At 31.3% G+C, this 24,204-nt stretch overlaps 1 protein-coding gene and 1 long non-coding RNA gene across 22 annotated transcripts in view; one reads left to right on the top strand and one right to left on the bottom strand.

Annotated features, from left to right (window-relative positions):
- The window catches only part of LOC148624279 (uncharacterized), a 74,779-nt gene that overhangs the window by 32,691 nt on the left and 17,884 nt on the right, over positions 1-24,204 (bottom strand). For 2 of the 8 annotated variants that reach the window (XM_088566933.1, XM_088566927.1), the window contains exons 1-2: positions 22,538-22,893; positions 3,502-3,529 (exon numbers count right to left, since the gene is read on the bottom strand). The gene's annotated coding sequence lies outside the window, so the exon portion shown is untranslated. Of the gene's footprint in view, positions 1-2,023; positions 2,132-3,501; positions 3,530-10,246; positions 10,372-10,395; positions 10,483-13,469; positions 13,572-22,537; positions 22,894-24,204 lie in introns of those variants that run through there. The other 6 variants (XM_088566929.1, XM_088566932.1, XM_088566930.1 and 3 more) reach the window with 5 other exon arrangements.
- LOC148624280 (uncharacterized) overlaps positions 1-24,204 on the top strand; it is an 87,112-nt gene that overhangs the window by 51,632 nt on the left and 11,276 nt on the right. For 6 of the 14 annotated variants that reach the window (XR_015919665.1, XR_015919664.1, XR_015919657.1 and 3 more), the window contains 5 exons: positions 721-902; positions 3,381-3,941; positions 5,880-5,981; positions 8,272-8,450; positions 12,698-12,794. This is a non-coding gene — a long non-coding RNA (uncharacterized LOC148624280). The remainder of the gene's footprint in view (positions 1-720; positions 903-3,380; positions 3,942-5,879; positions 5,982-8,271; positions 8,451-12,697; positions 12,795-24,204) is intronic. The other 8 variants (XR_015919666.1, XR_015919656.1, XR_015919658.1 and 5 more) reach the window with 7 other exon arrangements.

Here is a 24,204-nt window from a genome sequence, read left to right as displayed (position 1 = left end):
AATTTTTTTATTATGACCATAATTTAGAATTAATATTTTTGTCTCTTTAATAACATATTATGAATTCAACCACTGATCTTCAGTGACAAAAAGTCTACAAGTACAGGATCTACCTAAGTAGAGTAAAATACTGTAACTCATTTGATAGTATAATAAGTACTAAGGTGTATAGTAAAAATAAACTAACAAATTTCATTAGTCTTTGACAACAAATATATGGTAGCTTTGTTCTAAATGTCAAAAACCAACAAAATAAGTCACCAGGAAAGAAATAAATGAAGATTTTTTTTTTTGCAAGGAGGGTTAAAACTTAATGCTGTATTACGAAACTAAATTGACTTGCTTGGGATAACATGTCAGTGAGATGTATATTGATTATAAAAATAAAACAGAATGCAGTCTACTGCATATCTAGGTTGTAGCTTGTTTAAATCGACATCTTATTGGCATTCTTTTCTTTAACCCTTTTGACCAGGAAGCCTTATTAGTTGTGCATCTTTACTCAATGCATTGATCTTTCTTTAAAATACAACAAGGTTTAATGCAATTAAAATGTCTAACTTGTTATCCATAACCCTTGTAAAGTGGATTATTGTTCCGAGTAAACATGGTTGTGTAGAGTTATTGATTGGAATGGTACCCTTTGGACAAATGCCACATTACCATTAATTTTTCCCTAAAGAAGTGCAGGTTTCTCCAATAAATTTTCTTTGTTTTTAGGTGATGAACTATTCTTTCCTTTAAAAGATTGTTCTAGAAGTCTTTAAGCAGAAAAATGAGAAAACTTGACTAACCTTGTATTTAGAAAGAGAAGTCCAACAAACATTTTATTGATGTGGTAACACAACCTTTGTGCCAGCTTCCAGTTTGAATTATCACACCTGACTGAAATGTTTTCCCAGGTAGGATAATCAATTAAAGGTGGAAAATTCAATAATGTTTATAATAATATAAGTAGAATGATATTAATGGTCCCAAGTGTCCAGTAAATGGTTTGTTATATTCCTTCAAGTTCACATTTCACAAACGAAAATGCATTACTTCTAAATCTAAAAAAACAACTTGTATATTGGATTTGAAGGCAGATTTTTGTATTGATTTTTGAACAACAGGCTGCAGCCATTGTGTGATAAGGTAATACAAGGTATATATTTTCCTTATGGAGTAAGAATTTGATGTAGTCCCTGTGTTCTATTACTGAGAGAATATATTTTTAACTCATGTAGGGTTAAAAGGGTTTTTCACATGAATATGCAAGTTAGTTTACAAATTGACAAAAAAACTTACTTCATTAAACTTTTTTATGTCTGTGGTAAAAATCCTAATTTAGAGAGTTCAAAGTTTATATTTGCAGAATTTGTCAGTCAATGACTGGCATTTTTGACCGTTTCCGGATCCATGCATTGGGCATTAATTCAGTTTATTTCAAACAAACTCAACTCTTTATATGATGCATCATTATGTTATGTGTATTATTATTTTTTGATCAAGGTAAATTATGCAGCTATACCCAACAGAGCAAATTAAGTAATTACCCTTAATTTCTGCCTAGCTGTGATGAAATCCAGTCAATATAAATTCCATGTTGTGTTGTTTCAGATATAAATGAAGTTTAAACTAATGCTACATTAATTACATAGGGCTCTTGAAGTTGTGAATAATATTAAATTTCAGTATGTCATCATTGAAAAGTTGAGAAAATAATGAAACTATTGTTTAGTCAACAATAGATGGGAGTCTGAATTTTAGTAAATTTGAAGTAAAATGTGATCTTTGTATGTTTAAATGACTATAACTATAGTATTCTAGTAAAAAATAACATTAAATCAAATTTACTGATATGAATCCTACTTATATTTGAATATTTTATACATATTCTATTGTTAGTAATACAGAGATGAATAGTTTTAATTCCAACTTAAAATTAACCAATACAAGTGAATGATCCTTCTCCATTTCAATGATCATTTTCCATTGACTTATAATTCAATACTATCTTCCATATTGAAAAAAAAATACTTACAGATTTTGATACATGATGGAATTTTTCATGTTTAATTATTTCTATTGAATCATTTTATCTAGTTCCTTTGAACAACAATATCCTCGGAATGCAGTAGTTATTGATATTCTAGAGAATACAAGCTAAACAATAGTCACACTATCATACTTATTCTGTCTTCCCATTTGTTTAGGGGATTTTGTTTGATTTTCTTTTCGATTATCCATTAAAGATAATTGTAGGCTAATGTGTTGCTATTATGGACATGATTGTGGTCATTTTTTGCCAATTATTGGTCTTGGATGTTATAACAACATGTTGTGGAACATTGAGTGATTTTATTGATAGTTTATATAGTACCGATCATTGATGGATCGTTGTGGTTCATTTTAGTACTTTGTTCTAGTATAATAACATACATCAAAAGATTATAAAGGGTTTTTATCAGAATTAATAAGCTTAGACAATACTTCAATAGAATGATACTTGACTTTAGAGAAATGGCCAGTTTTGGGGCTTTAGCAATAAATGTTATCTGATGCCTCTCTTTTAAATGTATAATATTACGCTGATGATATTTGCATTATAGATATAACAACTGATAGTTTGTTGTATTGTTTGTCTGTCTGTAATTCTGTCCATCATTTCATCAATATGAATTACAATAAAGATATTTGGAGTTCGAATGAACACATTGATTTCAAATTTGGTATGTGGCTTTATATATAAATATGGCATACATTGTAAGTGATTTTAGTTGCTTCATTTTTTGGTGGGGGGGGGGGAGACTTTGCCATTTTTCACTGTATGGAAGAAAATTCAAATGACAAAAATATTGGCAGCCACGCAACATATTGTGTGGCTAAATGTGGTTGAGGTGTATGTTTTAAGCTGGCTGGTGTCTGATTTTAACTTGTTATTTCATGGGCATTTCCCATTATTCACTAAATGGACTGAGTGAAGATATACCTGGCACAACAACATGTGCAACTTCATATTTCATATTGAAATTGTAATAAAAGTATTACTGTTTTAATCATGCAAAACCATTAAATCAAAGAATGGGAAATTATAATCATAAAGATAATGTACTTTTGCATCATCTTTTTTTCAAAAACCTGTTTTGAATATTCATGTCTTTTTTGGACTCACATTTGGAAGTAATTATACGATAAGATATACAGCTATAAGGTTCATTTCAACTAGATCCTTTTTATGTATGGAGGACAAGAAGGATGTTTAGAAAATGCTGTTATCTTTTTGAAGTAAAGAAAACAAGTATGGTATGCATTATTCACATCAGAAGTACTTATTTTTTTGTAACTAATAACTTGTCATGCATTTTTACTTAGTTCAACTTTAAACATGAATTTTGCAGGCTTGAGAAGTTAATTCTGGGCAGACGTTAGCAATGGAGGAAAGATTATATTGAAGTTTAGTTAGTAATCTGTGTTTAAATCTTTAACAAGGGAAGTAATAGAAATAGATATAAAACTTACTTTTTGATGCTTTTCGACATTTCTTTATCTGTAAGAGAAAAACAAAAATTGATTAATGAATACTGTTGATGTGGAATTACTAATTAAGAATCAGGTAGAACATTATTTGAAAGCATTTCACCTAGGCCACCACTGTAATGTAATTAAGAACCCCATAGTTTATCTCCTGCTTCTTGAACAAAATATGCATTGGGGAATAAATAAAGATCATTAGCATTGATTAGTCTCAGTGGGCATGTCTAACTTGTTTTTATGATTTGACCAAATCTTGTAGCTTTATTGAATACTTAATTTTGCATTTATATTTACATTGCCCTGTAGATGACAGTTTAGGTTGTGAAGATAGACTAAACTGAAAACCTTTTATACCAGCTCAAAAAGTTTACAGTTTACCTTACAGTAAGATAGTCCTCCTTGAAGTTTTACTTACTTATGATAATGTAAGTACAAAATTATAATGAGACCCCAATGTCAAAAAGATATCAAAGCCTATAAATTTAAAAGTTTAAAACAGTTGTTGAAGTTGATCTTGCATGAATTAAATCCTAAGAATTTATTTGTAGAATTTATTGACACTAAACCATGGATGATTTCAAAACATATTGTTTATTTGAAGAGGCTATGTTCCTCAGACTTCTTCTTTAGCCAATGTGATAGTTATTTATTACACAGGATTTGAATATTGGAAATTCAGTATCTAACCAGCTGAAGTATTGGGGACAGGAAATTGAAAAGAGTGAAGAAAAGAAGTGATGTATTATCTTCCTTATTTGACAGAACTTTCTCCTCTCCCTATCTCCCTATTTAATTTAGATCTTGTATAAAGATGCTATCTTTTTCCACAGGTAACTTCTTGAATAACATTATAAAATTTATGTCGGTAATTATTTTTATTTGGTAGGTTTCCCATGGTATATATTTATATGAACGAAGTTGCACAAATTGAAATTTAAAAGTCTATAAATTTAGAGAGGTGTCTTGTTTGGTTCAGTTTCCCACCCATTACTTCGTAAAATTTGAGATAAAATATATCTCTGATAAATGGAATAAAAGTTAAACTTCCCTCTTCACAAGATATGTGAGATTCCAGGTAAGTAAATGGCATTGTTTGTCCATAGTCTGTTGATCAGAACCTTTGTTTATAAATTCATTGACCTGATATTTTAGGAATTTTTATTCGCAGTAGGTTCAGTCAGAGTTGGTAATTCACTGGTCAATATCTCTAAAGTTTGTCTTTTAACCATGTGTCAGCATTAAAAGCACCCACTGAAATAGACTACATTTTTAGAAGCAATGGCTTCCATTGTGTCCAATATTATGTTAGGTCATTTGGCTCAAATGAAGTCTCGTGCCAAATATTTTTTGGAAGTTTAGACAAGAGTTGGTTAATGACTGGTCAATACTTTTACTGGTAAACCAGTTCAATCACTATCTTTTGAAAATTCTTGGTTTTATATAGAGGCTTAAATTCCAGCCAGGTAAAATGAAAAAGTCAATATATCTGTCTGTCCTTCAAAGCTTAAGAGCTTAGCAAAGTCTGAAATTCTGGATGGATTTGATTAATCTGTATTGGATACATGTAGGTTTCATTCTGTGCTAAAATGATTTAGAAAGAAAATTGAAATTGACATCAGACACAGATGAGAGTTGTCTGCTACAAACCAGTTATACTGTTTTAGAAATCTTTTACATTTTTAATAAGATAAGCTTCCAAAGAACCCTTTCAGAATTCCTATGTTATATCCTCTTACTTTTTTTCAGATCATTTGCATTATAGAAATGCACTTAGTTGTTTCTAATGAGGAAGGATAACTATGAGAGGAATAGGAACCTTTTGTTAGGAAATTGCCTCCCTTCTGATCAAATACAATTTAGGAAAAATTACTTTCAGTTCAAATTTGCTCTTTAGATAAAGGTTCAGGTGGACATTAACACATAAAGTGAACAAGTACTAATGAAGTAGTGCATGATATCTTGTCTTAGCTAGTATGCTTCAATATGTGAAGGTAACACCAAACATTGAAATATGACACAGAACCTTCTCAAATGTCTTGTCTGCATCCACTTGTCCACAAAAAAACCCCCAAAAAAAACAAAGCATCAAATCTTCAGTATTGAAACCTCAAATATCACAAGTTAACTAGATCAAACATGTTACAGACTAAAGAGCCTTTCTGGTTGGTCACAGTTGGTCAATTATTTCTCAATTAATGAATGCAAGGTATTATAATATCAATATGACCCTATGTCATGTTATAACAATGGGATGTCAGCACTTGAGAGTAGTATGTCTTATGAACATTACACTTTTCATATTAAAAAGATGTTTGCCTGCAAACACAAAAGAATTGTTAAGAGGATTTACTTTGTGATTTCAGATTGGCAAAAGAATTAGCAGTAATGATGAATAAGGCCAGTACGAGAAGATCTTAATAAGGACATGCAGTTTATTTAGTCATAAGAAGTACAAATAAGTTTAGGTAATATTTAGGGGTGATGGAAAGGATTCACATAAAATGCTTGTTATGCCCCCACGACAAACTTTCATATTAATTTACCCCAGTCCGTCCGTACGTTCATCGGTCGTGTGTCTGTACCTCCGTCTGTCCGGATTACATCTGAAATATTTTACAGGTTATTTCTACACATGATGAAGGTGTGCAGGCCCAAAGGATTTTTATTTTCGTGAAATATTACGGAAATTGGTGATAGTTACACTTAGACATTCCACTCAGGAACAGGGCTATATGGTTGTTCAGCTATCTTCTTGTACAGTTTTTGAACTACATCCAGAATATTTTACAGGATATTTCTACACATGGTGAAGGTGTGCAGGATCAAAGGATTTTGATTTTCGTGAAATATTACAGAAATTGGTGAAAGTTAGACTTACTTATTTTCTTCAAAAATAGGGCTATATGGCTTGTATGGCTATCTCTTTCTGTAGTTTTTGAACTACAACTAAAATATTTTTTGCAGGATGTTTCTACACATAATGATGGTGTGCAAGGTCATGGGATCTTGATTTTTCATGAAATATTACGGAAATTGGTGAAAGTTAGACTTAGTCAGTTTCATCAGAAATAGAGTTATATGGCTTGTTTGGCTATCTCTTCATCTTAAATATTTTTTGCAGGGTGTTTCTACACATAATGATGGTATGCAAGGTCATAGGATCTTGATTTTCATGAAATATTACAGAACTGGGTGATAGTTAGATTTTGTTATTTTTGTCAGAAATATATCCCAAGCAACAAAGATATTTTTTATGTGTCTATTAATACGTCCATTGGTCCCCTTTTTCTCATCCCAACTAGTCTGAAACTACCAAACATTTCATGACACTATGTGGCCAGGATACAATATGTAGATATGCATATATTTAGGAATTTCTGATCCCCAAATTGATTCCCAGTCCATGAGTAACACAAGTCTTGGAAGGATTTCTGAGTCTGCAAACCATGTCTTCATACAAAAATAAACATATTCCTAATTTGGCAAATCTAGTGAGCGGGGGAATCATTAGTGTCTTACAGACACATTTGATTTACTAAAAAAAAAAAAAAAAAAAAAAAAAGAAAAAATCACTGCTAACAAATGAGGCGGGGGCTCCTGTGATAAACAGGGCTTCTAGTTTTTTTTAAGTATTTTTTATTCTATCTTGGGAAAAAGTTAGGCTAAAATTTTTAATGACTTTAATTACAGCCAGTCATGTTTTTATGTTGTTTTGTATTCTGATATTAACAGGAGCGAATGCCAGGACTGCCATTATGCTAAAATTTACACTTTTGTTAAATAAAATTCTGAAAAATAAACTAGTAAGGCAAATAAAATGGGTTTGTAATTTAAACCTTTGGCTATAATTTAACTGTATCATGGCAAGCTGTTTTTTTTTCTGTGCTTTTAATTTTCTAATCAGCCTTCTTTTTATTTTGTTTTTATTTAGACTTTAGTTTCTCTTAGGTTCTGCATTCTAGGATACCTTCTGAAGTATTATCTTTTCCATGTATCTTTTCTGTTAAAACCGTATGAAATAATTGGACCATTACCTTCTACTGACATATGTCTTCCTTTATCACTTTAGGTGACATGGTCCTAGTTTTCCCACATAAGGTATAATGGACTAGTTTATTGAATGTTGCCTAGTAAAATAATTAGTCACTTAATATCATAATGCATTGTTTAGGTCAGTGACTTAATTTGGTGAAATAGGAGGTACAAAAGCAAGGGAAGCATTAATATTTACACTTGGAAACACCTGCAAATTGGTTTTCAAAGCTTTGGGCTATGAACACTGTTCATTCTTTATACATAAAACATTCTTATTTCCTGAATCTTCTGATGATCAATAAACATTTGGTTAGATTGGCTTTGTTTATGTTATGGTTGAGTAAGCCTATAGATATGTATTTTTTATGACTTGATGTTATTAAGCCATAATTTTTGTTACCTGCTCAGGTGAATCTTTTTCTAATTTTTGGTCAATTTCACTGCACAAACAATTCTAAGGCCTTTAGGTTTGTACATTATTTTATGCATCATTTGAAATTTTATAATTATAATTGGTTGAGATCTTCCAACAGTTATAGTTTGCCTTCAACTATTTATTCATGGTCATGTTAGTATTGTTATACACTTTGATGTTTTATTTGGTTCCAGTTAATAGTCATTATAATGTTTGTTTTGGAACTGAATATTACAGACAGAAACCAATGGTCTATTATCTGTTTGCTTTTAAAACATTTGCCCATTCTAATCCATTGATTATAGAATGATGACAAAACCATTCAGACCACAAGAGAGAGAAAAGACAATCAGAAATCAATGATTGTGGACAGCATTTTACCTGGAACATGATCTGGCAGAATGATTACTTGCTTCATTGATTGTCAGGTGTTTATTGATGCCAATTGATCTATTTATAGATTAGGAGAAACCCATTGAATTAGGTTAGATAGAATTCTAGGTATTGTATTGTTACTCCTTTTGGTTCTTAGACTTGAACTACCATATTTCTTATCCTACATTTAAAAAAAAATCCTGCAAAGCCATATTGCAAAAGCATTGAACTGTGTAGTATTTATAAGAACAATTCCAAATCTTCACAGTTATTTGTATCTGAGTGCAGGTACAAATCCAGAAATTTAAAAGAGGGTCCTTGGCTATAGTATGCTCATTTTGCCCATATTTTCACAGAATAAACATAATTCCCGTACAAATGTAGGATTTCCAACCCCAGAACCTTTTGGATCTGACACTGGTCTGATGAATAGGTGTTCTGTTATTATTCTTTAATGGTTCAATCATTTGGTTTCCTGAAGGAACAGTCATTTTCTTCTCCTTTTCCCCATGCATTTGGTTGTATATCAGTTTTGTCATCAATTGCATGTCTATCTCCATTGTGTACAACTGAACAACTCTTGATTGGTTTATAATCCTTGCCTTTATTGGTGTACAGTGCATTATGCTTTACTTTGTATAGGCTGTTGAACCTTATGCAAATGTTTTTAATATCAAATATTTAACATTAAGATGTGGTTTCCTCATATTAGTATTATTTTACTATCAATACCAGCTGGTGAATTTTGGTATGTTTTGGTAAGACTCTTGTATTTTCCATTGTATGATTTTGTTGTTCATTCTAATGAATGATTTATAGGATAGAAAGAGGCCCTTCACTATACTTAAATTTTAATTAATTTCATAGAATTGGTCTTTTCTGAGTTAACATTTTTGTGAAATCTTCCATATCCCTTAAATCTACTGAATTGTTCATGTAATTATTTTAACTAGCAGAAAAAATGAATTATAATAAGCCAAAAACATTTTCTTTGAGAGAGATATTTCACCGTAAATTCTCACTCGTTATTGGACTACAGGTGTACAGACCAAACCTAATTACCGAAACTTTGAATGGTTGATAATTATTACACTTTGTGGTAGCACAAAGTAATTTATTATTATGTCAAAACTTTGTTCTTTTCCCATGCTCTTTGTTGATACTTGAAATAACTCATGTCTGTCGTACTTTCCATTTAAGGATTTTTACTTAAAAAAGAAATCATTGTTACAACATTTTAAATCTGTAAATTAAAAAGTGAAGTGTTTTGAAGTGTGCCTGAAGGTTTTTATAACAATATGAGATTTTCAGTAATTGGTATACTCAGAAAATATTCCCAAGACATTACATGAAAGGAGCATTGGTGTCATTAGTACAAAATGATTTTTATTTGCTTTAATTTTTCCCCAAGTCAAATCAATTGTTTAGGGGTATTTAGAAGCCTTGGTAGTATTTAAAGCCATCTAACTTATATTAGAAAAAAAAAAGCATTGAACTTACAAGATGTCTTAAATGAAAGTAAGAAAAATTTCTGATCCTGTACACCCAAAATATTTGTGGATCGACGATGTTTTTGTTAAGCTAAGTCCTTCTAAATTAAATTTCTTGTATTTAAAGATAAAACACCTTGCAATAATAGGTCTTTGTCATAGAGTATATTGTTTACTTCATAACTTTATATTGTTTACTTCATAACTTTATATTGTTTACTTCATAACTTCAATTACCTATTTCTTATTATTGAATGAAAGAATCACCCACCAAATGACGAATCTCCCTATTCTTTTGTATTGTATTAAGAATTTCTTCAAATATTTAATGATTTATCTGTAGCCAATGACCATATTAGATGTTTGAAATATTTAACATATTATTTTAATATTAGTAATTAAATTTAAGGCTTACCTCCGATGGAATGCAATATCGGTCAACATGTAAATCCCAATTAACAATATATAAATGTCCACCAAAGTTTTAACTTGAAATAGTTAACTTTTGTCATTGTATAAAGTTCCTCGTTTGTTTTAAAGGTAAATGAAATATAATTAATTTACCTGACTGTAAAAACATCTCTAAGTGTCTTATTGAATTGCATGTCTTATGAATTTGTCAACCCTGACCTTGCATGAAGTGCCTTAACACCGTGGGAAAACTTGTGAGCTTAAATATTGATATAAAAATTAAGTGATTCACCAATTGTTGATAAACTTTTACCTGTTGGTATACCTGTGTAGGTTTCAGGTAATAGTATTATCGGTATAAAATATCACTTAATGAGTTTTCATGGTGTATTATCACTTTCATTTTAAGAAGCATAACAATTGTCACTTAAGGGGGTAGTGTAACCAAGAAAAGATGCAGACACAAGTCATGCGTCCTTGCCCAGTGATTGTCATTTAACTTTATTCGCGTACTAGTAGTTAATTTGTCAAGCAAGCTTAATTTAAAACAAGGGATCTTCAGTATTTTAGAATTGGATATCTACTTCTGTAGTCACAAGAAATTGCCACCATGTAATGTGACTACATTCTGTTGGTAGCATCAAATATTTTACAGAATATTGCCATCAAATAAAATCTTAGTTTGAAATTAATGAAAACTTGTTAGACTTTTTATTTTGTTTGGTTTACTCAGGTTCAAAATACTGGAAATCCAGTATAACCTGACAACACATAAAAGATTTAGACAAGATTTGTTGTATTTTTGGAGGATGTTCACAACATTTTTTTGTTGAAATCACTAAAATGACATAATACAGCAGTTAATTATGTTTTGAATTATTTTCTATGTTCTACTATGGCATCATAAGATTGGATATAATTATAGGAATGAAATTGACTTGACGATACCCTAATCGATATTGAAAAAATGCCAAATTTAACCAAATGCTCAATGAAAGTGCATTTCTGTGGCATGGTGTAGTGATAATTTCTATTGCAATAAGTAACATGAAACATATTCTGAAAGGTTAACTTGGGGAGGATCTGTTAAATTACAAATGAATTAAATTCTATTTTCATGTTTAAAACAGCTGGGCATGAAAAAAGTAAAAGGGATTCATTTTCTGTCTTTCAAAACATCCATGATAATAAATCATCACTTCTCATCTTCCAAATAGTGAAGAAGAAAAGCGAACTGTGGAAAATTAACCTTTGACCTGACATTTACTTATAACTTTCTATATTTTTTACTTGATCTTTACTTTGAAGATTCTGTATAAAGTTGTAGTAAGAGTACATTAACTTGAATCATTGTGAATATTATGTTTTTGTTGTTGCTTAAGGTATTATTTTAATGAGACCAAAGTTACACTCACAAATCAAGATTCCGTCACAGTTTGAAAAAGTTGTATGTTGATAAAAAAGGACGTCCTATATGTCTATTGTGGTATTTTCCCATACCTTTAGATTATGTGATAAATATAACAGGTTAACTCATATCACATGAAGATTGAAGACTGTGAATGAAGCTTATATGAATTTTAAATGATCATACAATCCTGGACCATAGTTTTTACATTCAGTGCTGTTGATTTGGACAATTGTTAATAGAGTTGCTTGTAACAGATAGAATTTATAAATATTATTAAATTCTAATTATCTAACTTGAATTGTAGTTCCATATTTCAGAAAAGGTCTAACTGAACTCATTGTTAAGTAACTACTCTTCTGGTATCAACTTTGATCATTGCTCCATTAGAACAGGTGTAAATAGGTGGACCAGTTCTATGTACAGAATTATCTATCACACAGAGAGCTGAAATATTTACTGTAATAATGCAAAAGTGGCTGATCCCAATGGGTGAGGGTGTAGGGATTGGAAAAAATGTTTTCATTTGGTGCAAAATTTAAACAAAATGTGCAAATGATAGCCTGGGAACCTTCCCTTTATTAATTTCTTGAACTGTCTTATACTACATCCGTTGAAAAGTCCCAACCAAACTGCCCAATCCAAGGGAAAATGTATCAACCAGGCATACCAAATTAAGGGACAAAATATTTCCTCCCAGTAGACAGTGATATTTGAGTTGGTTTTAATTTATTGAAACTTCTCTGTGTTTTATAAGGATGCTGTTTTAAGTTGCCAGGATGCATATAAACAGCTCAATTTCTTTGATTTACATAATGTTTGAGAACAAACAACATCAAGGACTTGTATTATATTGGGAGCCATTTAGTAACTGATCAGAGATCTGTATACAGACAGCATTGTGCATGTGCATTGTTAGAATGAGTCATTGTTAGTTAAGAGACAAGAGCAATGCCATTTTAAAATTAATTTACTCCCAACGTCTCTAGGATAGGTATTTTTTGCATAAAACACCACTTTATAGGACTTAAGACTCTTAATTTTCAGAGTTGCCATGAAACTGCCAGCACATCAAAGATTTTCTCATCCATATGATGTCAAGGACCTATCACTGATGAAAAAAAGGAAGAAAAAAGATAAAAAGGTAGTAAGATAGAGTGATCTTTTTTATCTGGTGTTGACAGGGAGACTTGTACCTTTTAAGAACAGATGAGATATGAAGGAAAACTTGAGATGATAATAACTGTATGCTACCAAAATATTTAGTTAGGGTTAACACAGGTTAAATCATTAGAGCTGAAAAGGAAGAGAGGAAAGGCAAAAAACTATAAAAAAAACTTTGAAGTATATGATAGCTGGAGGAAAATATAAAGAAAGTTACCTTAAGCATGGTCTGCAATATAAAGAAGCAATATGTTGTAATTTTGTCATCAATGTAAACAAGACTTTACCATTTTTAACCTTTAGTTTAGGATTTTGTATTGTGATTCAATTCATTCACATTATGTAGAGTTGATGGGTGTATTAATTTTTTTTTGTATATTTAACCAACAGATGTATAGATCAATACAGGTACAGCATTGTAACAAAACATGCAGTATAAAGAATTAAGGAAACTTTCTAAAATTAAAACAATTAATGAATACAAATAGTTAAAAATATTTATATAACATCTGGATATGCTAAACAGATTAAATTTGAATATTAAACATTTCAAATGCTGGTGGGTATGTTGGAGTATGTTGCTCTGCTCTGAAGGCATGTAGCATTGCTATATTATCTAATCATATAATATTTATAGACAACTGCACTGTCCTACCTTTGTAATGTGCATGCACTCATTCACTACTGTACAATCCTTAGGGAAACAAATATTGTTGTAAACAACTAAACTTATAACTGATCAATTTTTCGTTTTCCTGCTCGAATCTCTTAATTTAAAAACCCAAACAAATACAATATTGAGCATTATTGATGAATGGATGGTTGTTTTATTGAGCATGCCTCATTGTAATGTGGAATGTAGCGTTAAAACTGATTCAGCTTTAAAATCATCTATAAAGGGTAAAGAAAATGACCTTACACATTGATTAATGGTAGAACAAAGTAAAGCTTACATGGAACAAAGGTGCGTTTGATTTTTGAGCAAGGTAATACAGGTGCTTCATGACAAAGATTATGTTTACAGATATCAGTTCCTATATAAACAGTGATAGCTGAAAAAAGTATTTTTGTAAAAATATGACCACCTGTAAAGCTCTGTACAGGTTCCTATTTAGACGTGTAGGGGTCAATGGAGGATTTATTGAGTCATATCCAAGTCTTGATTTTGCCGTGGTTACACCTTTATCTAGAATTCAAACTCCTTAGTTAGTATTTACTGTTTGTATTACTAAGAGCAGCTGGTTGATTTCAAATCTCTTATTCCTATTTAAAAAAATCAGCATCATATTCTTTGAGATGGAGGAAATAATAGTAAAAAAAGGCCATTTTGTCGTCACTTGGCATTCCACATTGTCATTGTAGTCTTAGTCGTCTGTCATTAACTTTTCTTTAAAAAAATCTTCTCCTCGGAAACCATTCATTGGATTATTACCTAGCTTGGTCACCAGTATCCTGAGGGCATCAAATGTGGCCACCATTGCTATTTTTAGACCACAGGGTTCAAGTCACTAAATTCTACATATATATCTCAAAAAGTATAAAAGATATTGGAAAATAAATGTGACCCCCCTTCTTCAGCTTGAAGAACTGTACTAATGTATGCATTTGGTCAAAGTTGTCGGGCGACTCCTTGTTCAAGTTATCGGCCTTGAAAGGTGAAAAATGATGTTTTTATTTTTTTTAGTTTTTAGCCAATATCTTGAAAATTATAACAGGTAGAAAAAACTTTCAATTAATGAAATGATCTTTATGATAAGGGCTACAAAAGAATACCGTAGGTCAAAATTGATGGAAGATTCCTTGTTATAGTTATTGCCTTTGAAAGGCGAAAAATAGGTGATCTTTGCAATTTTCAACCAATATCTTGAATACTAAAAGAGAAAGGGAAAAACTTTCTGTTTATAAAATAATCCATCAGATAAGGACTACAAAAGTCTCAATTGGGTCAAAGTTGTAGGAAGACTACTTGTTAGAGTTATTGCCCTTGAAAGAATTGAAAACTGTTCTGCATAATAAGATCTGGTGCAAATTTCAGAAAAATCGGTTTATTTTTCGTTTAGTGGGATCTGAAAATGTAATTTTGACCATTCTTCCAGCTTTTTCCTTTATCCAGAAAACCAAAGTTGCTGAAATTGTATATTTAATTCACTACTATTTTGATTATAAATACATAATGATATAAAGAGTTGAATATGGCAATACTTTCAATACTGTACAGGTGAGTGATTCAGGCACTTGTGAGCCTTTTGTTTTAAAATGATTTGTTTTTAAATTCTATAAAAAAAAACTTTTCACAATGTGTGAAGCATTATGGTCTGAAATTTCAAATTGAATTGTGGAGTGAATACAATTTCTTTCTAAATATATAGAAAAAAATCCCTTTTTTTACATCTAAAATTAGAATGAAATGTAACTGAGTTTGAAAAATGTAGCAATTCAGTACTATTTTTAAACACAAGAGCTGATATTTTTTTACATGTCAGGATTAAGTTTGATGCTTGGCAAATGAAAAAAATGGTTGCTTCAACTGAAAAAGTTGGTAGCATATGTAGAGATATTGATGGTTACGTAGTTGAATCAATCATCCTTACTTTGACTAATTACATTGCATGTTTGAAATGATGAGAGGTTCTTCCTATCCTTCACTTAGAAAAAAAAAAGGATTATACATCTGTTTTCTTTAATAGCTTTATAGTAATGATACAAGGCAGACTGGTCTACAGGGATAATGCCTATATGGTATTTTTAAAGGACTGTAATTTCATTTATAATCAAATGAATTCATGGCCACATCTTTTTTTATATGTTGAAATAAGTTTGTCAGTCTGTAGAATCAGTAACAGTTTTGTAATAATATTAAACTGTTTTGATTGAAGTGAGTGGAAAAAGCAGTGTGTGCATGTCCATGTACGCCATAAATTGCCCAAAATACATTGAAATCCTTTAACTTTTAGTATAATTGTATAAATACATGTAGTAAAATTCATATGTTAATGATTTTCCCAGAACTAGATTTTATGTTAAATGCTTTACATCAACTCAGGTGGGTAATTTTCTCTATAAACTCATCACAAGACCATTAAATAATGATAAACTTCAAATTGAGAACTTTACTGTAGGAAAAAAGTGAGAGTTAAATGTGTTCCAACAAAAGATAGTGAGCTGGTACTATCAGTTGTTGACAGAATATAGCTTCCCTGGCAGAGATGTCTGGTAGTGGAGTAGAGATAATGCCAAACTCTGCCAATTTAGGTACACTTACACAGTAATTAGGACTCATCAATTTCATAATGAAGAATTTGGGTTTTTTTTTGCATTGATTGATTGTTTTTTTCTCATGTGCCCTGATTAGTTTTTGTGTCAGGTAAGTTTGTGTAATAGTCATAAGAATGGGATTGTCTGAGTCCTGGATTTAAACTACCGGTAAGTTGATGCATTAGATAGCTGTCTATCTGTCTAGTGGTATACTAAGTCTGGGAGAGAGTTATGATTGGTTAAAGACAGTGGATCTATTAAAGATCATATGGTTGATTTGTAGGACTTCGTTCCTCCTAATTGTAATCTTGTAGTCTTTTTTTCTGATCATAAAGTCTATAAAAGATAGTTTTGTTCTTAAATTTATTGCTGTAATGGCTGTGGTGTGGCCAGATGGCCTGTATCCATGCTCAATTATTGCTATGATTGTGGTGTGGCTAGATGGCATATCTCTGGGCTCAGTTATTGCTATGATTGTGGTGTGGCTAGATGGCCTGTATCCATGCTCAATTATTGCTATGATTGTGGTGTGGCTAGATGGCATATCTCTGGGCTCAGTTTTTGCTATGATTGTGGTGTGGCTAGATGGCCTGTCTCTGTGCTCAATGTGGTGTGGCTAGAATGCCTGTTCAAGTTTTTTATGAAGCATAGATCATTTCTTTTTTAAATTAAGACACATAAGAAAATAAAGGTTACTTCTTTGTATTTTTGTTGCACTGCATGAAATCTGTTTTGACTTTTATGATGTTGCCAACTTTCAATTTATCACTTCAATCAGCTTTCTTTTTTTCCTATTATTCAGAATGATATTGGTCTGATTTGTATCTTATCTCCATGAAATTGATGGAATTGTTTTTATATTTTGCAGACTGTAAAATTAATATCAAAACTGACTAGCAAAGGTATCTGATAAGAATTTAGTGCATTATTTTACTAGTTCTGTTTGATATATAAAAAAGATTATTAAACTTAAACTGTTATTCCAGGTAACCTTGACTTCAGGTGCAGTTTGGAAGCTCTGAATACCAACATTTTTTTTTATACAAGTTTCATATATATTTAGTTGAATACACCAAAAATCTACCTTGTATCAAGAACTGAACTTTCTATGATGAGGATGCATTTATTATTTTCTGCAGTGAAAAACATTTTTAAGCAGTGTTACATATCACTTGTTTTATTTTTACCTATAGTAATATAATACTCCTGTTCTTATAAAGAAATTGACTTTTGCTTTTTATGTGGATCTGACTGAAATTTAAGTTAATTTTATTTAACTTTGATTTAAAGTTCTAACAAACCACAAACACCCCCACAAGGTCAATAACAAGTGATCCTTAAAATTCTTCATTCTTTTCTCAACTCCACCTCAGCTTACTCAGATCCAATGTAAGATGTCTAGATCCCATACCCCTTTATGTTCCTTAAATGTAAATTGCTAATAATGGAAAAGGAATGTTGATATTTTGAAGCGTCACTATGTTTTACCTATTGGTTCTAGAAATAGTGTCAGGAATATCAGCAAATGTACAAGTCATGTACCATGTCAGTAATAAAAACAATCACTGCTTATCCTTACCATCCCTGAAATAACATCAGTACCCTTTAACTGGTATCAGCCTCATGGGAAGTGATAAAATTTAATTACTATCTGTTGGAATGAATCCTTATCAGATAAAAGTCTATTACTGACCAGTGTCAATCTGATAGAGACATCAGACTAGAACAGATGTTCTGGATAATATTGAGTATTCAGTATGCAACTCTGGTTTCTACTTGTTATACAGACTTGTGTTTGACATTTCAAATATTTGATAAAATGTAAATGTAAAAGTTTTGTCAATAAAGAGAGTCTCATTATTTCTGCTCTCTTATGGCAAGTAGTATCTGAAGCACAACATCAGATTGACACCCTGTAAGAATCTTTATGATTCTTGGCAGACAAAAGGTTTATAATTTTGTTTTTAGAGGATCGAAACTTTCTTTGTGTTAGACACAATTACTGAGTTAAGATCTACCGTTGAATGATGAGAACATGGCACATGGAAATTTTCCTTGAGCAACAAAAATTGTAGAACAACAAACTCTAAGATACCATCTTAGACGATCAAAACAATACTTTGCATGTAGGATTTTTATAATTAAGTTCATATGGTGATGGATTGGTACATGACATACAGGATTAGACTGAATGTATGAAAAAATGCTAGTCTAAACAAAGAAATAACATTCTAAGTTCACTTCAGGGCCTTCAATGTTGAATGCATACTGTAATTATTGCAAAGGATGAGACAAATTAAATCAGAGTTTAGGGGACAACCTTTTGGTTCTGATGAGGGCTTGCAAAATTCATGGGGTCAGAATATTTATTTTTAAAATCTTGGAGGTCAGAAATCTTATTTTCAACCACATGGTGGCAAGATTATTATTTCCATTTCACTGTATGAAGTATGTGGACTGAGGTCAGAAAATTTATTTACTTCCAAGGACTTATAGGCCAGAATATTTATTTCTAAAAACAGCCAGCCTGCCTCGGAATCAAATGTTGTCCCTAACAACGAACTCAATTGTCAATCTGTTATGAGACTGCCTCATGTTTATTGTGTTTTCTATTGAGACTGATGCTGTAAAAAAAATTATACATGTATACAGTTTACCACAAAAAAGTTTGTTTTTTTTTATACTGTTGAAGTTCAAGGTCAAAGAAATAAAAATAACTTGTTTGTAAAAGTTTTTGAGGCCTCACGAGACATTTCCATCTGGAATTGTTATTTACAGTTTAAAATCACTACAAGTATTGCACTTGATTGCAAATGCAGTAATATAGTGTAGTGTTAAAGATTAAAATTTAAAAAATCTAGATATGAAATTTTTGTTGGAGGTTATGATATCAAAGTAATGATCTGTTGTGATCATCTTCGGTAACCAGAAATCAGTGGTGAGAGTGAAATGTTATGTAACTTATTGCTATTGCAGCTAGTTATCACTATTCTCTGGCAGGTATGCATGTCAAAGAAGTGTGGAGGACATTAACCCATACATCACTAATATCTTGTCAAGTTTGTCACTATATGTGTTTATGAACTTTATTATTGTCCATGTTAATATAAGATTTTGATAGCTACTGATATAATGGATGAGGCGTTTAATTCAAATATACAAGTTCTAGTTTTAGGGTCCAGTGACAAAAAAAAAATGGTATGAGTGGTTAAAACCATTCTCATTCCAAAAAGAAGGTGATATACAGGAATAAAAACATTTGTGCTATAGGTACATTTTTGTGTTTGTCTATGTCAATAGTATCTAGAATTTCTATTGAAAGCATAGGAGGAACAAAATGGAGGTCCATGACTCTTATCAAACTGATCATTGGATTCATTTGTAGATTTAAATATGTCAAAAATATGGTAAGACAAGACCAGACATTTCAATCATTTCATGTACATTACAATGTGTTTCTACAAATGGTACTTTGGGAATTTATTTGTCACTACACACTTTTAAAGAAAAACTATTTCATTTGGGTTAAATTAATGTAGACTGTATTGTTTGGGTCTTATTGTTGAATTGAATGTAATTTGCATATAAATATTATGCAGTGAAGTAAACTTAGTTAAGAGAAAGTGGAATGAAATAAGTTTGACATATTCATATTAGTTTTGCCAAAAGTTGTAAGAAAAATTGTAATGAAAAGTGCTTTGGATAGCTGCCATTGACAATTGGTTTCAAAATTTAAAGAAATAGCAATTTTTGACTGATAATCCCACCCTTTGTTATACATTTTAAATTGAAACCATTCTAAAATAGATGCTATTAGATATGATACACCCATTACCACACTGTTGGTACAATTTAACAGAAAACAAGTAATACATCTAATTTGTAGTGGCACACTTCAGAGTATGCTTTTATTTACCATGAAGTTTTTATCTATGTTGGAATGCTATATATATTATTAAGTTTCTGATAAACCCATATCTAATGCCAACTATCAAGCTTATATGTTTGTTTTTGATATACAATTTATACCATCTTCAAAACAAATTTTTGCTCCAAGCTTCTTAATTATAAGGGCAAAAACATTAAACTGATTATGCCTGTATGCCACACTGACTATAGTATTACAAGCAATTTGTTTTGTCCATCTGTTCCTCATTTTCCTTTCTATAAAAATCATACTTTTGGTATAGATCAGGGGAATGGGTTACAGGCCTGTTCAACTTTTGACCATCAATGACAGAGTCAATACTGCTCAATCATAGCCGATATACTTCACTTGTTTTAGTCTTAGTTTATAACCCTCTTCCTTTTTATTGTGCCTATGCATATTGTGACTCTAACACATGTTTGAAAGAACATCTGCCCTGTAAAGAATTTTTCCCAAAGTTACAAGTTTAAGCCTTCAACTTCATTTTTATTTTGCAGGTTTATAGCATATATAAAAAGCGCATGATGGTTTTTATCAAGGCTCTAATTGAATTGAGTAATATTTCTGCAGACGGATATGAGTGTCCTCTGGACACATTTTCTGAGTTTTTGCTTTGAAACTGTACTTTGTTTCAAAACCAATGTTTTTTTTTATTTCATAATTAGAAATATTTGTGGTTCAGCAAATGAACAGCAGCCAAAACTGTGGTCTCACCAGGCTATCCTTACTGTACTTTTACAATCAAGTTTAATGGCTGTAGGTTTAGTTTGAAGCTGAACATTAACTTTCTCACATTACCAATATTAGTTCAGCTGCTGTAGCAAGTGTTATATGTTCAATTGAATGGAATCAGACAAGTAAATCAGAAAGAAATAGAACTTCTTTTGAAATTACTCTAAATACATGTAAGTTCCTTAACCTTAAACTGTCTAAATGATATCAGGGGACAACCTTGGTAAAAGTGGGGTGGGAATAATACTGTTCTTTCTGGCTATTGCCTGACTACTCAAAACCCCTTCACTTTGTGGACAACCATGGTTATGAAAGTTACTGTATCTTATCCATTAGGCATTGGCTCAATTAGTTACATTGATACATTTAATTTCATGACAGTTGATGAGTAAAGAGTTTCTTTAGTCAATGAACCACATGACATACCATCATAAAGAAAATTTGCCTTCATTTACTATGATGGAGGATAAGTAAGGTTTATGTCATAGAAATATTAGGCAAATATCCATTCAAAATCTGAAGTTGTAACAGTGTTAATTGACCATGAAAGACAGTAGAACGATTTCCTTCTCTTACCATGTACCAGACCTATCCGTAAGCAACCTTTATGCCCTGAATTGTAGGTGTAGAGTATTTTTTTTATGAAGGTTATTCAAAAGTTGCCAAATTTAAGTCACGACAATTCTGGAAAATTCATTTACAATTGATTGTTTTTGGTGATTTGTATCAAGTTGAGAAGTAATTACTTAATTATTGTTGACTTACACTTGTAAACAACTAATTACGTGTATTTACTTAGTGAAACTAAGACTGTATCTGGAACACTATGTACTAGACACAGAAATTCTGGGTAAGATTCAACTATTTTATTATAAATGGCAACTACTATGTTATTTATGATAATATTTTTGGGATGTGATCAAAATAATATGTGTCAAAACAATGGCATGGGTTCCTGTCTGTAAGGGAAGTGTTCTGGCAGGGATAAGCTATTTTAGCAAAACGGTCTGTGATAATTATGCACACTTAAACTGTATTGATATCTTTCTTTTAGGGCTAGGAGTGCTATCCCTTTAAGTCTTTTTTAGGCTGGTGAACAATGAATATTCATTGAAAAGAGGAAAGATTTGATAGAATTGTTTTAGCTCGATGTTGTTAACAAGCTCAAAATCTCAAATTGTCATAATTTTACTGGATACAATTTCTACAAATTTCTACAAATCTACTACTTTATGTACAGCTACTAATCATAGACACCAGGGTATCTATTAATGTATCAACCCTATTACAAGAAAGTGTGATGTTGCATTGACAACACCCTTTCAAAATATTTGTACTTCCCATGGACTTAAAGAGACAATGATTAATTCTAATTAGCTGAAGTTCAAAAATTTTCATCACAAACTGTTTTCTCTCTCACATAGCTAATGGTCATTTGTCTTGAATATGTATATTCTCCTTCACAATTAACCATACGGTAGTAATATTTTTCAGAAAACTCATGCTGTAGAACATTTTCCAATTTTTGCTTTGGTATAAAGCCACCAGTTTAATTGAATTAATGAATTGTAAAGTATTGCTTATAATTTGATTCAAGATAAATGCTCTGATTAGGTCATTTGATTAGTCCACAAAAAGAAGATAAAAGCATATATTGATTAAGCCTACACCATGAGCCCAGTAAAACATATTAGGTAGACTTAACAGTCCACTCTGTAGGATACTTAATATGCTGAACTTCAGTATTAACCATTGAACATAGATACAAAAATGTAATTAAAGTCAACAGGAATAAATCTCAGACTCACCTTAACAGCTAATAGAAATTGGTTTTAGATTCCATGAAATAAAAATTCTCTATCAATTTAGTGTTTCTGTCCTATACGTAGATCTGGGCAGAACTCCAGATCATGGCAGTTTCTAACTCTCCTACCAGATGGCTTACTATAGCTTGTTTAACATCCATACAGGACTGGTTCATTCATCTGATGTAGAATTTAATCCGCTTGGAAGAATTTCATTATGTTTTTACAGATATCCCATTATAATTTGCACTTGTTTATATTACAGCATGACAAATCATCTCAGCCTTGTTGGCTTGTTACAGATATTTTTTGTTATGATACAGAATTATTGTTGAAGTTATTCCAACTACTTCATGATAAATTTTTTACAGTTTTGATACGACTCCAGAATCCAGAGTAATGTTACATACTGATTGCGTAGTGCTGCTGCTAACAAGATACACAAGGATCTAACACTTACATAGTGTAAAAAATTAATAAATCTGACAATGCTTTTTTTAATGTGATGTATAACTGGTTTGGTGGGTTGATTGGGCAAGACTTCAAAGTTGGCATTGACCTGAGAATGGTGCAAATATTTGGCTGTTCATGTACAAACAGTCTCTTTAGTCCGAAGTCCTACACTTAAGTAGTTCACTCCCAAGAAGCTAGTGTTTGACAAGAAACAGATAACAATTTTACGATTGTGTTGCATTTGCAAGGCATTGTAGAACTTCTTTGTAAGTTTGTTCTGCCATCACTTTTTAGTTTCCATAGCAACTGATGTATACAAAATAGATTACCCCTATGTTTGCTGGGTGTTCCTATTATGATATAGAAATTATAGCACCCTTATGCTATTAAATACCGCTAGGGTCAGATAATGGTGAATTTGTCAGGGAGAAATATTATGTCAAAGATGTAGTAATCCATCATTTATATAAAAAAAAATAATATATATAAATCTTCCTCAAAAAGAAAAAAAGATTTGATACATTATTGACCTTGTAATTTATTGGGAAGTGTAGGATAATATAGGTTTTACTTGCCAATTCTCATCTGTATTTTATGATAGGAAAAACATATGAACTATAATGTGATAATTACATTATTAACATAATTGATGTGTAATTATATTGCATAATTTATACATTGTTATTTTGGGTCATTATGTTTCCTTCCTCAACTGACTTCAAAGGGCAGTCACTCATTAATGATATGGTTTTATGCCAGCTAGAGCAAAAGGCAAGCTGAGTAGGAATTTTGCCGTACTATATAATGGAACTGTAAGGCTGGTTTACTCTTGGCAATGGATGCTCATTTATATTATTTTATTGTTACGTAACTTTTACACTTGGGATTGATCATTGACGTATAATCAATGGAAATTGTCAGAAATATGAAGATTTTGTGTTTTTTATGTTTCTTTGCTCAAACTTTATCTATTTACTAGGAAAGAAGGATAGACTTTGACACTAGATTGCAATAAAAGGAATGATTGAGTACTCTTGACTCGACTTACGGTGCATTATGTTTATAAGTTACATGTCTTGGATGGAGTTATGCCATCAACATGTAGTAAGGAAGTACTTACAATATCAGTGCTTTACCATATATGTTACGAACTTCATAGTATGCCAAGTTAATGATACCATATGATGTTACCTTTGAGTTTTCTTAACTCTTACTAG

Source organism: Perna viridis, chromosome 2 (assembly GCF_037379345.1).
Source record: "Perna viridis isolate PV_CMFRI_1.1 ecotype Kerala chromosome 2, ASM3737934v1, whole genome shotgun sequence".
Taxonomy (NCBI): Eukaryota; Metazoa; Mollusca; class Bivalvia; order Mytilida; family Mytilidae; genus Perna; species Perna viridis.
Note: the sequence above shows the minus strand (reverse complement) of the source record. Positions and strands in the feature narration are given on the sequence as shown.